This window comes from Mus pahari, chromosome 13, assembly GCF_900095145.1.
Source record: "Mus pahari chromosome 13, PAHARI_EIJ_v1.1, whole genome shotgun sequence".
NCBI classification, from domain to species: domain Eukaryota; kingdom Metazoa; phylum Chordata; class Mammalia; order Rodentia; family Muridae; genus Mus; species Mus pahari.
The window spans coordinates 9,397,634-9,411,382 of record NC_034602.1 but is presented as its reverse complement, the minus strand read 5'-3'; the positions used below and the strand labels follow the sequence as shown (position 1 = coordinate 9,411,382).

General features: G+C 44.3%; 1 pseudogene; it reads left to right on the top strand.

Annotated features, from left to right (window-relative positions):
* Positions 1-11,779: 11,779 nt before the first annotated feature.
* Positions 11,780-12,341, top strand: LOC110330862 (annotated as a pseudogene).
* Positions 12,342-13,749: the final 1,408 nt, after the last annotated feature.

The following is a 13,749-nucleotide window of genomic DNA, read 5'->3' as shown; positions in this document are numbered from 1 at the left end:
ACTTACTTCCTTATTATGCCCTAATGTCAGATTTCTGCCTGAGCTTACTTCCTTGTCATGGCCAATGTTAGACTCCTGTCTGAAGCCCATTTCCTTGTCCTTGGTCAATGTCAGACTCCTGCCAAGTGGCACCCCAAAAGGCTTTCCACAAACCTCCTTGAGCTCTGACAGGCTTTCCCTGCTGCGGTGGACGACAGCTGTGGCGCTGCGGTGGACGACAGCTGTGGCGGTGAACAAACCCTAATAAAGCTTCCCTTGTTTAAGTTGCTTAAACAAGGTGTTTGTCACAGTGATAAGAGGAGTGATGCCACACAGCCTGGGGAAGGCTGCCATATGGAGCAGGCCACCTTGAGAGGAACAATGCCTTCACTCAAGCATGCACAGTTTAGCTAGGGAAAAAACAAGGTCCTAGTGCTCTCATTATTCTCCCTTCTCTGGTCTTCAGCCAGGAGTTCCACTGGCAAAATCCAACTGAGAGCCATAGAGAAAGAGGTGCCTTTGTATCTGTCAGCCCTCCCAGGGCAGAGGAGAAGATGGAACAGTGCTGAAAATGGATCTGGGAGAACAAATGGAAGTTCTGTGGCATTTGAATGCCCCCATTCACCTGACAAGACAGTCAGGTGACTTGCTTTTGCACTCCCTCCACTTGCTTTTGCAAGCTTTCAGTATCTACTGGATGCTGAGCCCTCTCCCAAGGGCAGGCCACTCTATGTAGGGGTAAAGACTATGTAGGGGTTGTGGCAAGAATGTGAAAGACTATTAGGTCATTCTATCAAAGGCTTCAGTACAAACAGATATGGAGGGTTTCTGTCTGTAGTGGTTAGAGACCCTAAGAGTTTTTTCTAGTTCCACACCCTCCATACAGCTCCCCCCTCCTGCCTGAGGTCAAGGATAGGCCAAGTTCCATTCACCACCCACAGGAACATTCTTGAGTAAAAAATTCTCAGAATGTACTGACTGACAGTCCCCTGACCCTCTGGAAAGTCCCAGGTAGAGTTCAAATGATGTCATGCTTGCTAGCCAATAGATTAAAAGGTCAATATGCTTAGCCAAAAATTTTGAACTATAACCTTGCTGATGTAACCTGTGCCCCTACAAAGTATAAAAACTGCTTGTAATAGTCATTCAGGGTTGCCTTCTAGTCACTCACCTTGAGGGACTGATTGAAAGTTGACTCAGACAGATCATAAAATAAACTTCTTGCTTTTGCATCAATCTGTGTCTCAGTGTCTCACCCAGGGGCATCTGGAAGTAAGTGCCACTGACCGAGGGTTGGGGGGTCTTACAAGGTTAAAGGGGTGATGGGTGTTAGTAAGGGGAAAAAATATCTAAAAAGTCCCTGTAGGAAGCAAAAGTTGTAAAAAGCTAAAGAATACATTCTAGACTTCTTAGCTGTTGCCCATTCTGCCATGCTTTGCCCTGTTCAAAGCTACTTGGGAGGCTGAGGCAGGAAGATCATGTGATCTAGGAGTTCAAGGCCAGCCTGGGCAGCATAGTGAAACCCCATCTCAAAATCAACTACAAAAAGCTTTTCCTGTTCAAATGTCTGGTTTTGTTATGGTGCTGAAGCTCAAATCCAGGGCTTGGTGTTAAACAAGTGCTCGACTACAGAACTGCACCCCAAGTCTCTCATTGTGTAACTTCTGGGTCAACCTGGACAGATACAAGACACTTCTGTGACAAGAAGAAAACTAGTATAGATAGATAGATAGATAGATAGATAGATAGATAGATAGATAGAGCTGCTGTTCTTTAATAATTATAAAACCTTTTTTTTTTTGGCATTTTCTAGGTGCCTGTACTGTTGTTGTAAGCTCTATTACTGCTAAGAATGGATAAAAAAACAAAAACAAACAAACAAAAAAAAAAAACATGGAGAACATAAGCCCAAAAGTCAGAGGTGAGGTTGCTTGTAGAAGTGTGAGCTGCTGGTGGCAGTCCTACTGTTGGGGGCTCTTGAGCATTTGCTTTCTCTGCCAGTTGAAGAGTGAGAAGTGAGGAAACCTGCTAGGCACAGCAAGTAACAGTGAAAGGAAGCTCGGACTTGGAGAAAGAGAACCAGCTGGTGGGGGAAAGAAATGTACGCACAGCAAGGCACACAGAGAAGGAGCCTCCACAGGTCAGAGGGGGGCTCGCTCCAGAGGTTCTGCCTCTCCATGAGGGTCGGAGCTTTTCAGAGTCTGTGAGGGGGTCTTCCTCCAGTTTAGGGTTGGCCAGTTTGAACGATGACAGGGAGGTTGATAGGCCCATAGGTTGGGCATAACCACATCCTGGTATGGCTTTGAACTGACCAAACCAATCCACCATTGGGGAATCATACTTCTAAGAAAAAAAAAAAAAGCCCACCAGGCCTCTCTTTTTAGCTGACAGACTTTTGTCCCGGGTCAATAGTGTGAAGAAGGCAGCCATCTTGGAAGTTAATGATCTTTATTGTCCATTCATAGCCATGTCTTATCAGTCTGCCTGGGGAAACTGCCTAGTCTCTCAGCAGGGCAGAGAGAGAAGCTGTGCTCTTACTGACACCCTTGACCAGGGAGCCTCTGAGCCTCTTCCACCTCCGGGAGAGAAGCCCTTCATTTGGCTTCCAAAGAAGCAGGACTAGAGAGGGAGGGAGACTTTATGACTTTCTAAGTTCCTAGAATATGGCCAGCACTGCATTAATGTTAAAAGCATGGAGCAATAATAATCTCATATTTTATTTATTATAAAACCATAAGATGATAAAGCTAGTGATAAGTTATTTTTCTGCCAGTGAAATGAGCCAATTCAAGCCAGATTAGATATTAAATGCAGGTTTATTGGGAAGCTGCTCTTGGTGAATTCACCGCCCCAGGGCCAAAGCCAGGGAAGGGGAGAGAGGAGAGAGCAGGGAGACCAAACTGTCTGGATTATATATAGGGAAGAGTCTCTCTCTGGTGGAAGAGTAGCCCAGCCACTGGGTTAGAAGTTCAGGGCTGGGGGAAGGGTGCGCCAGGCAGGGACTAAGGGATGCTGGGAGAATCTGGAAACCAGGTCTGCTTTGATATGTAAACTACACATATCCTGGGGTCTGAAACCAAATGGCTGGTAGAGAAATATGTGCATGTATTTGGGACTTTGAAGTGGGAACTTTGTTAACAGCATTCAAGCCAGGCATGGTGGCACATGCCTTTAATCCCAGCACTCGGGAGGCAGAGACAGGCAGATTTCTGAGTTCAAGGCCAGCCTGGTCTACAGAGTGAGTTCCAGGCCAGCCAGGGCTACACAGAGAAACCCTGTCTCGAAAAGCCAAAAGAAAAAAACAAAACAAAACAAAACAAAAAAACCAAAAAAACAATATTCAAAAAGTACCAGCCACGGGGCTGGTGAGATGGCTCAGTGGGTAAGAGCACCCGACTGCTCTTCCAAAGGTCCTAAGTTCAAATCCCAGCAACCACATGGTGGCTCATAACCATCTGTAACAAGATCTGACACCCTCTTCTGTAATGTCTGAAGACAGCTACAGAGTAATTACATATAATAAGTAAATAAAGCTTTAAAAAAAAAAAAAAAAAGTACCAGCCACAAAATAATAGCTTGACAGGTTTGGCTGCAGCAATACTAAGATTGTCTGTGTATGACAGACAGATTGTCTGTGCATGACAGACAGATTGTCTGTGTATGAATGCTGTCACAAACTTAGGCAGAGGACAGCTGGGAAGGGATACTTGTAATGCCTCAACCCAACAAGGAGCTACAACCCAGCTTGCGAAGGAGCTCTGGGAAGTCAGACAAGGCCCAAGACAGAAATGCTGTCGAGGGTCTAAGTAGCTAGTACTCAGAAGCAGTGACCCAAATGCCTAAGAGTCAAGAGAAGTTCAGAGTCACAGTAACCAAGAAAAGCAGTTCAAAGAATCCTAGATACCACTTAATGCCCTTTGATTTGTAAAATCGGAGAAGCTGAAAAAATGTGATAGTCTTAGAAAACATGTGAAAAACAAGAGCCCATGCTACAAGAGCCCATGCTCACTGGTGTTAGGCGTGTACACGCGCACCTATTCTAGAGAGTTTTCTGGCAGCATATGTGTGTGGGTGTACCTGTGACTCAGAAATCCCCTCTGCACAGGATCACGAGGAGGTGGGCAGAAGTGTGTCTATCACAGGGCTGCTGTCTGTGGTACAGGGTAGTTAGAGGCAGTCTGTGTCAGTTAGAGATAAGGTAATTGTACATAGATGTCATGGTAACTTCTATAGCAGTTAGAGGACAAGAGGTAGACAGGCATAAGTGAACACAGAAAGGACTGTGCGTGCACACACACACACACACACACACACACACACATACACGCCTGAGCATACAAACAGAAACAGGGCCAAGAGTGGTAGCTCACATCTAGAATCTTAGCACTCAGGAGTCTGAGGCAGGGGGATTACTATAAGTTTGAGGACAGCATGGACTACTTAGTTACAAGTCAGCCTTATCTCAAATAAACAATCAATACATAAATAAATAAGAAATCGAATGGGATCCATTGAACAGTATAGAATTTTAATATCTATACTCATAAAAAACATTATATATTTTGTTAAAAATACAAACTTGGGGACAGTACTTGGGCTATTGTTACACAAGCCTGAGGACTGAGGACTCACATTCATTCCCAAAACCTATGTTAAATGACTAAGCCAGCTCAGTCAGTCAACAGGTTGTCCATGGCAGGAGTGAGGATTAAAAAGAAAAAAAGACAATTAGACAACACTGTAGCCTGACCCCAGTCAGTGCTGAGGCTGAAGCGGGTGGATTTTTTCCCAGTCTGCTTTTATTCCATTTTAATTTCATGCAAGTAATAAGGTCAGTTCTAGTTCAAGGGAACAAGCAAGACAATAAACACAAATAGTCATGGAGCAAGCAAGGCAGTAAGCACAGTCCTGTGATCACTGTTTCTAGGGGCTTATCAGGACGACCAAGATATCTGAGCCTACTTCCCTGTCCTGGCCCAAAGTCAAATTCCTGCCAAGTTTCTAGAAACAGCCCCCAAAGCTCTCCACAGTTAAAAGCTGGGCAAGGTGGCACACACTTAAAATTTCAGTACTGGTGAGATAGCAACAGATCTCTGGGACTAGCTACAGTGATCTTAGCCTAACAGGTGAGCACCAAGTCACAGGTCCCAAAACAAGGGCGGGCTCCTCAAGTTGTCCTCTGGCACTCACATGCATATACATATGTATGTATGTGCACACATAGACATAAACACACATAGATTCAAGGGAGCGTCTGCACTTAAGCATATTTCAGTACAAATGCTGGCTATGGAGTCAGCCTTGATGTTCTGAAATGCTGCTTCTGCTGAAGATCGAAGATAAAGCAAAATAAGATAGAACACCCCCCCCCCCCGCTGGGGCAGGGGAAGTCACGTGACATGATCCTCACAAAGGCGGGGGAGGGGTAAAATCAAGTCTAGTACTCAGTCCAAAAGAGTTGGAGAAACAGATCTAGCCCCATCAATCTCTCTTGACATTTATCCATTCTGTGGATGGGATGTGGGGGCTATGTTTTGAGGCAATCAATGTAAAAGCTGAAAGAGTGGGACCCAAGTCTCATCCAAGCCTAGTCCTTCTGTGTTTCAGAGCTGCGTGAACAAAGCACACATCCACAGGATGCCAGGGAGTGGGAATCCAAGAACTGTTGGACAACTCCTGTAAACCAAAGTTCACATGTAACAAACTAGAAATGCAGTGGGACGGGGATAGGGTAGGGGTGACACAGGACGGACGGACCAGCAAGCCAAGCTTGGTTATTTCTATCAAGCAAAGAGTCAAGTTATTTAAAATAATATTAACTATGAAAAAAAGGATACAGAAGACCCGCAGGTAGGTCCAAGGCTTCTGCGGAGGTCGTTAGCTGGTGGCAGTACGTTATCTGGTGTCGTCAGGCAACAGAGAATGCCTGACAGTATATACGGTCTCCAGATCAGCTTGTTTTCTTAAGTGGACTGATCTAGGATTTGTTTCAAGTTGTTCTCAGCCAAACAAGCACAAGGGTCTGGTTTGATTCCAGAACTTTCTTTTGGAGGCTGCCAGGACTCTTGCAGCAAAGGAGGGTGTGAGCAAAGCTGCCTGTCTTGTTCCTCAGAAGGCTGACTTGGCCGCAATCCTCCCAGGGCCTCCCCTGTAGTTGCTCAGTCTTCTCACCTCAGCCTGTCTGCCCTGCAGATGCTGAAGGGAAGTCACGTGACCTTTGTTTTTTCTCAGCTGTGAGACAAGAACTCCAAACAGGAAATGGTGGTTTTAAACAGAAGTCTAAGAGGTGGGCTTGGTGGGGAGGGGCCAGAGCCTTGATGCTTAGAAGTTCTGTCTTTGGTGCTTCTGAGCTTTTGTACTTAAAATTCCTTTCTTTTAAAGATCACTTTCATTAAAGTAAATGGTCCTATAAACTCAGGGTCCTTAGATATTGGAGAATGTGTTTGACTATGTTTAATTATGTTGAACTCATGGAAGGATTCAACTGAAACATCAAGAAATTCTTTAGAAGTACACTAAATTTAATTATGAAAACTAACTTTAAATGTATATAAACTTTAATAAACAGCCTAGGAGTAGCAGTGCATACCTGTAATCCCAGAAATCTAGGGTTGGCACAGGACAATAGATTTGAAAGCCAGAATGATCTAGATTGTGAGACTTTGTCTCAAATTTAAATAAAAATATATAAACTTTGAAATGCATAACTCCCTTAAAGCATATGAAGACACAGTACTAATAAAAAATTACCACAAAATCAAAACAGGCAATTCCTGAGCATTCTCCATGTTGTGCGCATGCGAAGCGTCTTCAGGCACAGCACACCTGCTTACAGAGTCTTGTCTTAGAAGAATAGGCATGTGTCATAGCTCCAAAGACACTCCACTCTTTATCTTCATGTCAGGTTTATTTGTGTTTAGAGACTGCAACATGCTGATCGATGATAAAAGCGACAGTGTGATTCACAGACTTTCTTGTCTTTTGTCTCTGTCTGGAGTGTAGGACATAAGAGCCATGGACACAAAACAGAAGACTTTCATCTATAGGTAAACCCAAAGTTCCTAGACACTGAGCTCTCTGTCTTTGTTTCTGTGTCTCCCTGTCTCTGTGTTTCTGTCTCTTTCTCTGTCTCTCTGTTTCTGTTTCTGTCTCTGTCTCTGTCTCTGTCTCTCTCTGTCTCTCTCTGTCTCTGTCTCTCTCTCTCTCTCTCTCTCTCTCTCGTGTGTGTGTGTGTGTGTGTGTGTGTGTGTGTGTGTGTGTGTGTGTGTGTGTGTAGGCTCATGTCGGGATATCTTCCTCAACTGCTTTTCCACTTTCATGTTTGAGCTGGGAGTTCACTGGACCAGGAGATCATTGCTTGGGCTATAGTGATTGGTCACAGAGCCACAGGCATGCACTGCTGTGCTGGGATTTTTTGTAGGCGATGTCTGGGGATCAGAACTAGGGTCCTCACAATTTGTATGATGATATAATATCTGGCTTTAAAGGTTTTAAATTTTTATAAAAGTTGCAAAACATAGAAAGACAGTTTCTCATAAATTTAATTCCTAGAGAAAAAGCATTTGTCACATACACTTAGCTTCATTTTCTTAAGAATATTTTACTTTGAATTTTCACCCCAATAGACTTGTTTCTCCAAATGTGAGCTTCTGAGAAATAAGCTGGAGAGATGGCTCAGCGGTTAAGAGCACTGACTGCTCTTTTGAAGGTCCTGAGTTCAAATCCCAGCAACCACATGGTGGCTCACAACTATCCGTGATGAGATCTGATGTCCTCTTCTGGGATATCTAAAGACAGTTACAATGTACTTACATATAATAAACAAATAAATCTTTAAAATAAAGAGAGACAGACAGACAGACAGACAAAATCAGCTTTCCCTATGCAGTGCAGATAGCAGTTGCCTTGGGGGCAGGAAGTGGCTCACAGCCGCCTAGGAGGAGACACTGTTACTCTACAGTGTTTGTAGAAAGCCTTCAGCTGGAAACATGGTATATGTCAGAAAAGCTAAGAGTTGGGCCTGCCTTTGGGAAAGAGTTAAGTTCTTTCAAATGAAGCAAGCTTGGCCTTCTCTCTATTATATCCCAGAACAATGTAGGTGTGTATTTTAGCTGTTCCTTGTAAACCATGGATATATTATCAAAAGCTGTCTCCACCACCTTCTTGACAGCTCCATGCAAACACCTTTAAGTTGTGGCAATAGATCTGAGTGCCTGGCCTATGGCAGAAGGCTGCTGTGAGAAGCTCTGTCTCAATCTGCTGCCAAGCTCAGGAACATTTACCTCAGTAGTGAGGCGTGTCCATTCTAAACAACTTGACTTAGCAATTAGTCCTGGCCTTCCATCCTAGGCCATTGCTATTCAGTAGAATTTTCTGTGATGACAGAAATGGTCATCTATGTTGTGTGACAGATATACCTGGCTCCTGAGCTTCTGAAATATGGCTGGCTTAACTGAGGAACTGAGGTCTTTGTTTTAACTTTTTTTTGAATTCGTACTGATTTCACTAATCTGCCCCAGCTCTTTACCATTTCTAGTCTAATCACCACACTTCCTTAAGTCACAGTGGATTCATCTATAGGGACTCTGGAGACATCTATAGGGACATTCGCCTATATGTGTCTCCTCATTTGCAGTGTTTCAAACAGCATCCTTTTATACATAGCATTTTTTCTTTCAATTAGGTGTATGTGTGTCTGTCTGCATGGGGGTATATGCATATGAGTGCACTTGCCATGGAAGCCGGGAGAGGACAGAGGGACCCTGGAATCAAAGGTAGTTGTGAACCAGGCTGCTGAGAACCAAAACCTTAAGTGCTCTGAAGTGCTGAGCCATCTCTCCAGCCCCATAGCATTTTCTTGATAAATAGACTCATTACATTTCTTTTTCTTTCTTTCTTTCTTTTTTTTTTTTTTTTTTGAGACAGGGTTTCTCTATAGCCCTGGCTGTCCTGGAACTCACTCTGTAGACCAGGCTGGCCTCGAACTCAGAAATCCGCCTGCCTCTGCCTCCCGAGTGCTGGGATTAAAGGCGTGGGCCACCAAGCCCGGCTCTTACATTTCTTATTGTTGTAACAAAATTCATGACTCAAGCAATTTAAGGGAGGAAGGGTTTTTTTTAGCTCTCAGTTGGAAGACATAGTCCACCACAGTCTTGAGGCAGATAGTCACATTGTATCCATGGTTGGTAAGGGGTATGAGAATTGCTTTCTCCTTTATATTCCATCTTGGGTCCAAGCCCATGGAATGGCACCGCCACATAAAGGGTTGACCTGCCTTCCCAACTTAAGTTAACCCAAACTAGGAAGTCCCTCACAGATGTGTGCAGAGTTTATATCCTAGGGGATTACTAGATCCTGTGAGGTTGACAGTAGTAATCATCACAAATGGTGATCTTGCCAGCAAGAAAACAGAGCATCAGGTTTCTAGCGTCTCCACCAAGATTTCCACCAAGTCTGACGTTTTACTAAGAACTTTGCAAATCTGTGTCCAGATAACCCACTGTACTTTCTAATTTAGCAGATTAGTTTACACAGCGGTTTGCAGATCTGTAATGAAAAGGGGTACTTCTGCTATCAGATGCATTTTCAGTACACAGCCAGTGATTTAGGTTCCAAGTCTCTGGGGAAGTTCTGTGTTGTCCTATGTGTAGCTCAGAGCCATTTTCTGAGCCTCATGCTGACACCTGTGTCCACCATGTTTGGTAGTTTCTATCTTGACCTGGCCAGACTCTCCTAGGGTATCCAACTCCTTAGAGACAGTGTTTCTGGGGCCGTCTCTGGAAGATACACACATATCACCGTGCCAGGGTCCAGGCTCCTGCTCACCTCCCTTCTGTAATCCATCACTTCAAGTCTTGATGCTTGTATCAGAGGAAGACAAACAAACCCAAAACTAAACTATTGAAACCAAAGCCAATTTTGCATTGGCTCTTCCCCCTCTCTCAGGGAAAGGCTGCCACCTGCTGTAACACATTAGCAACAAGGGGTTTTCAACAAAGTTATTGAACATTTACTCCCTACATTCAAAATGAATGTGCATGTGACCTCACTGCCTGCCGTTCCCTGGGCCAGGAGTGGAAGTGGGAGTGTGAGCACTGAGTAAACAGAAAGTCACCCGTTGAAGGGTATCCATGAGCAACTGTCATCTCCAGAATCAAGGGTGTCCATCACCACTCAGCAGCAGAAGCTCACATTAACTCATTGTAATCTTAGGCAAATACTCACTGACTGGCTTTCTACTTGCCTTAGCCTTTCTAGTTCTGTGTGTCCTTATTCTCCACAGTCCTAGCAAGGCTTTGACACTTGAGAAGACTGAAAGAGAATACAGGTTGACAACTTGGGGGACAGCAGCTCTAAGCCCAATCCTGGCTCTCTGCAGCAGCACTGGGATAATTTTGTCACATAAATACTTTTTTTGTTTATTTGTAGCCTGCCTGCTTGGTGTGGTATGTCCAAAAGAAGCAAGTTTGCATGGCTGAGAAAAACTAAAGAGAAGGAATTGGGGACATGACAACCTCAAATGTGTTGCTTGGGTGTGTTGATGATCTTAAGGTAAAATCTGAAAGTCAGCAAATGCAGGGAATGGCTCTTTCTGAACTTCCTTATGTGCCCAAGGACAGGTTTTCTAAAAGGAACTCAGGGGTAGTAGGTCCCTCTCTAGGAGTTTCTCGTCGTCAGGGAAACAAGCCCCGTGTACACTACACCTACAGTGTTTGCAGCAGACCACTGTATTTCTCATCTGTTGGGAGGGTCTCCTCATCTGTCCCAGAGTGCTCACTCTCTGCTAACTTGTCCATTTCCTTCTGAAAATGGAACATAAGCTCTCTCGTCTCCTTTCATTGACTATCTGATGGTTCGTTCTTTTGTTCTGACAGCTGTAGCATATATACACTGCACTGGCTTTTCTTTATTTTCTTTCTTTCTTTCTTTCTTTCTTTCTTTCTTTCTTTCTTTCTTTCTTTCTTTCTTTCTTTCTTTCTTTCTTTCTTTCTTGCTACTCTGCTTCGGGTCAGATACTTCACAGATGTAGCTATTTCCAGAGGAAAAAACTTACCAGTTTTCCTCCAGAGGCTGCCAGATACTGTGCGGGTATTTGACAAAAGTACCATCCATGCTGTTACCCCAAACTCAGAAGGAATAAAATAAGGCAGCAAAGCATTTTTAAAAATCTTGGAAGATAGAGAAAGGTCTTGCTCACACAAAGACCAGAATGGGGTGATGATGCCCAGTAGCCTCATCTCCAGAATTCTGTCACCTCTCCTCCACTCTCCACCTCCATCCCGGGTCAGTACTGTGGCCCCTGCCACACAACAGTGTAAAGACCAAGTATGTTTCACCTCAAGTCGGGCGTGGTGGCACACGCCTTTAATCCCAGCACTTGGGAGGCAGAGGCAGGCGGATTTCTGAGTTCGAGGCCAGCCTGGTCTACAAAGTGAGTTCCAGGACAGCCAGGACTACTACACAGAGAGACCCTGTCTCAAAAAAGAAGAAGAAGAAGAAGAAGAAGAAGAAGAAGAAGAAGAAGAAGAAGAAGAAGAAGAAGAAGAAGAAGAAGAAGAAGAAGAAGAAGAATGTTTCATCTTGGTCTTTACCAGGCCGTTTCCCACTCTAGCCTCTTCAAACTGAGGACCTACTTAATGATTTCAGTGTTGGGTAGACATAAAGTATGAGTGAACTTGTGTTTATATAACTGAATACCAAACTTCAAAAAAAATTACAATTAAAACAAAAGTAGGAGCTTTTCAGCTTTTGGCTCGGAGGAGGTTACGGTTCAACTTTCTTCGGTCAGTCGTCCCGAATCCGGGTTCATCCGACACCAGCCGCCTCCACCATGCCGCCCAAGTTCGACCTCAACAAGATCAAAGTCGTGTACTTGAGGTGCACGGGAGGCGAGGTTGGCGCCACATCTGCCTTGGCCCCTAAGATCAGTCCTCTGGGTCTGTCTCTGAAGAAAGTTGGCGATGACATTGCCAAGGCTACCAGTGACTGGAAAGGTCTCAGAATTACAGTGACACTGACCATTCAGTACAGGCAGGGCCAGACTGAAGTGGTGCCCTCTGCCTCTGCCGTGATCATCAAAGCCCACAAGGAGCCACCAAGAGACAGGAAGAAGCAGAAGAACATGAAACACAGTGGGAACATTACTTTTGATGAGATTGTCAACATTGCCCGGCAGATGAGACACTGGTCTTTGGCTAGAGAACTTTCTGGAACTATCAAGGAGATCCTGTATTTGCACAGTCTGTGGGCTGCAATGTGGATAGCTGCCACCCTCATGACATCATAGATGACATCAACAATGGTGCAGTGGAGTGCCCAGCTAGTTAAGAAGCAACAAGAGAATATTTCAATAAAAGACTATCTGATAAGGAACGAAACAAAACACAACAAAACAAACAAACAAAAAACAAAAGTAGGAGCAAATACAAATAACTTTGAAGAGAAAGCCTCGGGGTGGGAGAAGCAGTCCTGTGACCCCAATGGTCAGCCCTGAGGCATGCATGCAAGGAGCATGCAAGGAGCATGCAAGGAGCATGCAGACTGAGCAGGCTGTATTTAGGAATATGTAGCTCGGCATGTGGTTCATGCCTTTAATCTCAGCACTTGGAAGGCAGAGGCAGTTGGATTGCTGTGAGTTCAAAACCGGCCTGATTTACATAGCAAGTTTCAGGGCAGCCAAGGCAACAAAGTGAGACCCTATCCCAAAATAAAACGAACAAAAAACAAAAGCAAAAGCCATAGAAAAAGGTGATTACACACACACACACACACACACACACACACACACACACTCACACACACACACATATACACAGGGATATAAGGGGGAAATGATGTAATTGAATTATTAAAAAAAATTTTGTTTGTTTTCTGTTTTGTTTTTCTTTTTTATTAGATATTTTCTTCATTTACACTTCAAATGCTATCCTGAAAGTCCCCTACACTGTCCCCCCTGCCCTGCTCCCTAACCCACCCACTCCTGCTTCCTGGCCCTGGCATTCTGTACTGGGGCATATAATCTTCCCAAGACCAAGGGCCTCTCCTCCCAATGATGGCTGATTAGGCCATCTTCTGCTACATATGCAGCTAGAGACACAAGCTCTGGGGGTACTGGTTAGTTCATATTGTTGATCCTCCTATAGGGTTGCAGACCCCTTCAGCTCCTTGGGTATTTTCTTTAGCTCCTCCATTGGGGGCCCTGTGTTCCATCCTGTAGAAGACTGTGAGCATCCACTTCTGTATTTGCCAGACACTGGCATAGCCTCACAAGACACAGCTATATCAGGGTCCTGGCAGCAAAATCTTGCTGGCACATGCAATAGTGTCTGGGTTTGGTGGCTGTTTATGGGATGGATCCCTGGGTGGGGCAGTCTCTGGATGGTCCTTCCTTCCATCTCAGCTCCAAATGTTGTCTCTGTAATTCCCTCCATGGGTATTTTGTTTCCCATTTTGAGGAACAAAGTATCCACACTTTGGTCTTCCTTCTTGAGTTTCAAATTGTATCTTGGGTAGTCTAAGTTTCTGAGCTAATATCCACTTATCAGTGAGTGCATATCATGTGAGTTCTTTTGTGATTGGGATACCTCACTCAGGATGATATCCTCCAGATCCATCCATTTGTCTAAGAATTTGATAAATTTATTGTTTTTAATAGCTGAGTAGTACTCCATTGTGTAAATGTACCACATTTTCTGTATCCATTCTTCTACTGAGGGACATCTGGGTTCTTTCCAGCTTCTGGCTATTATAAATAAGGCTGCTATGAACATA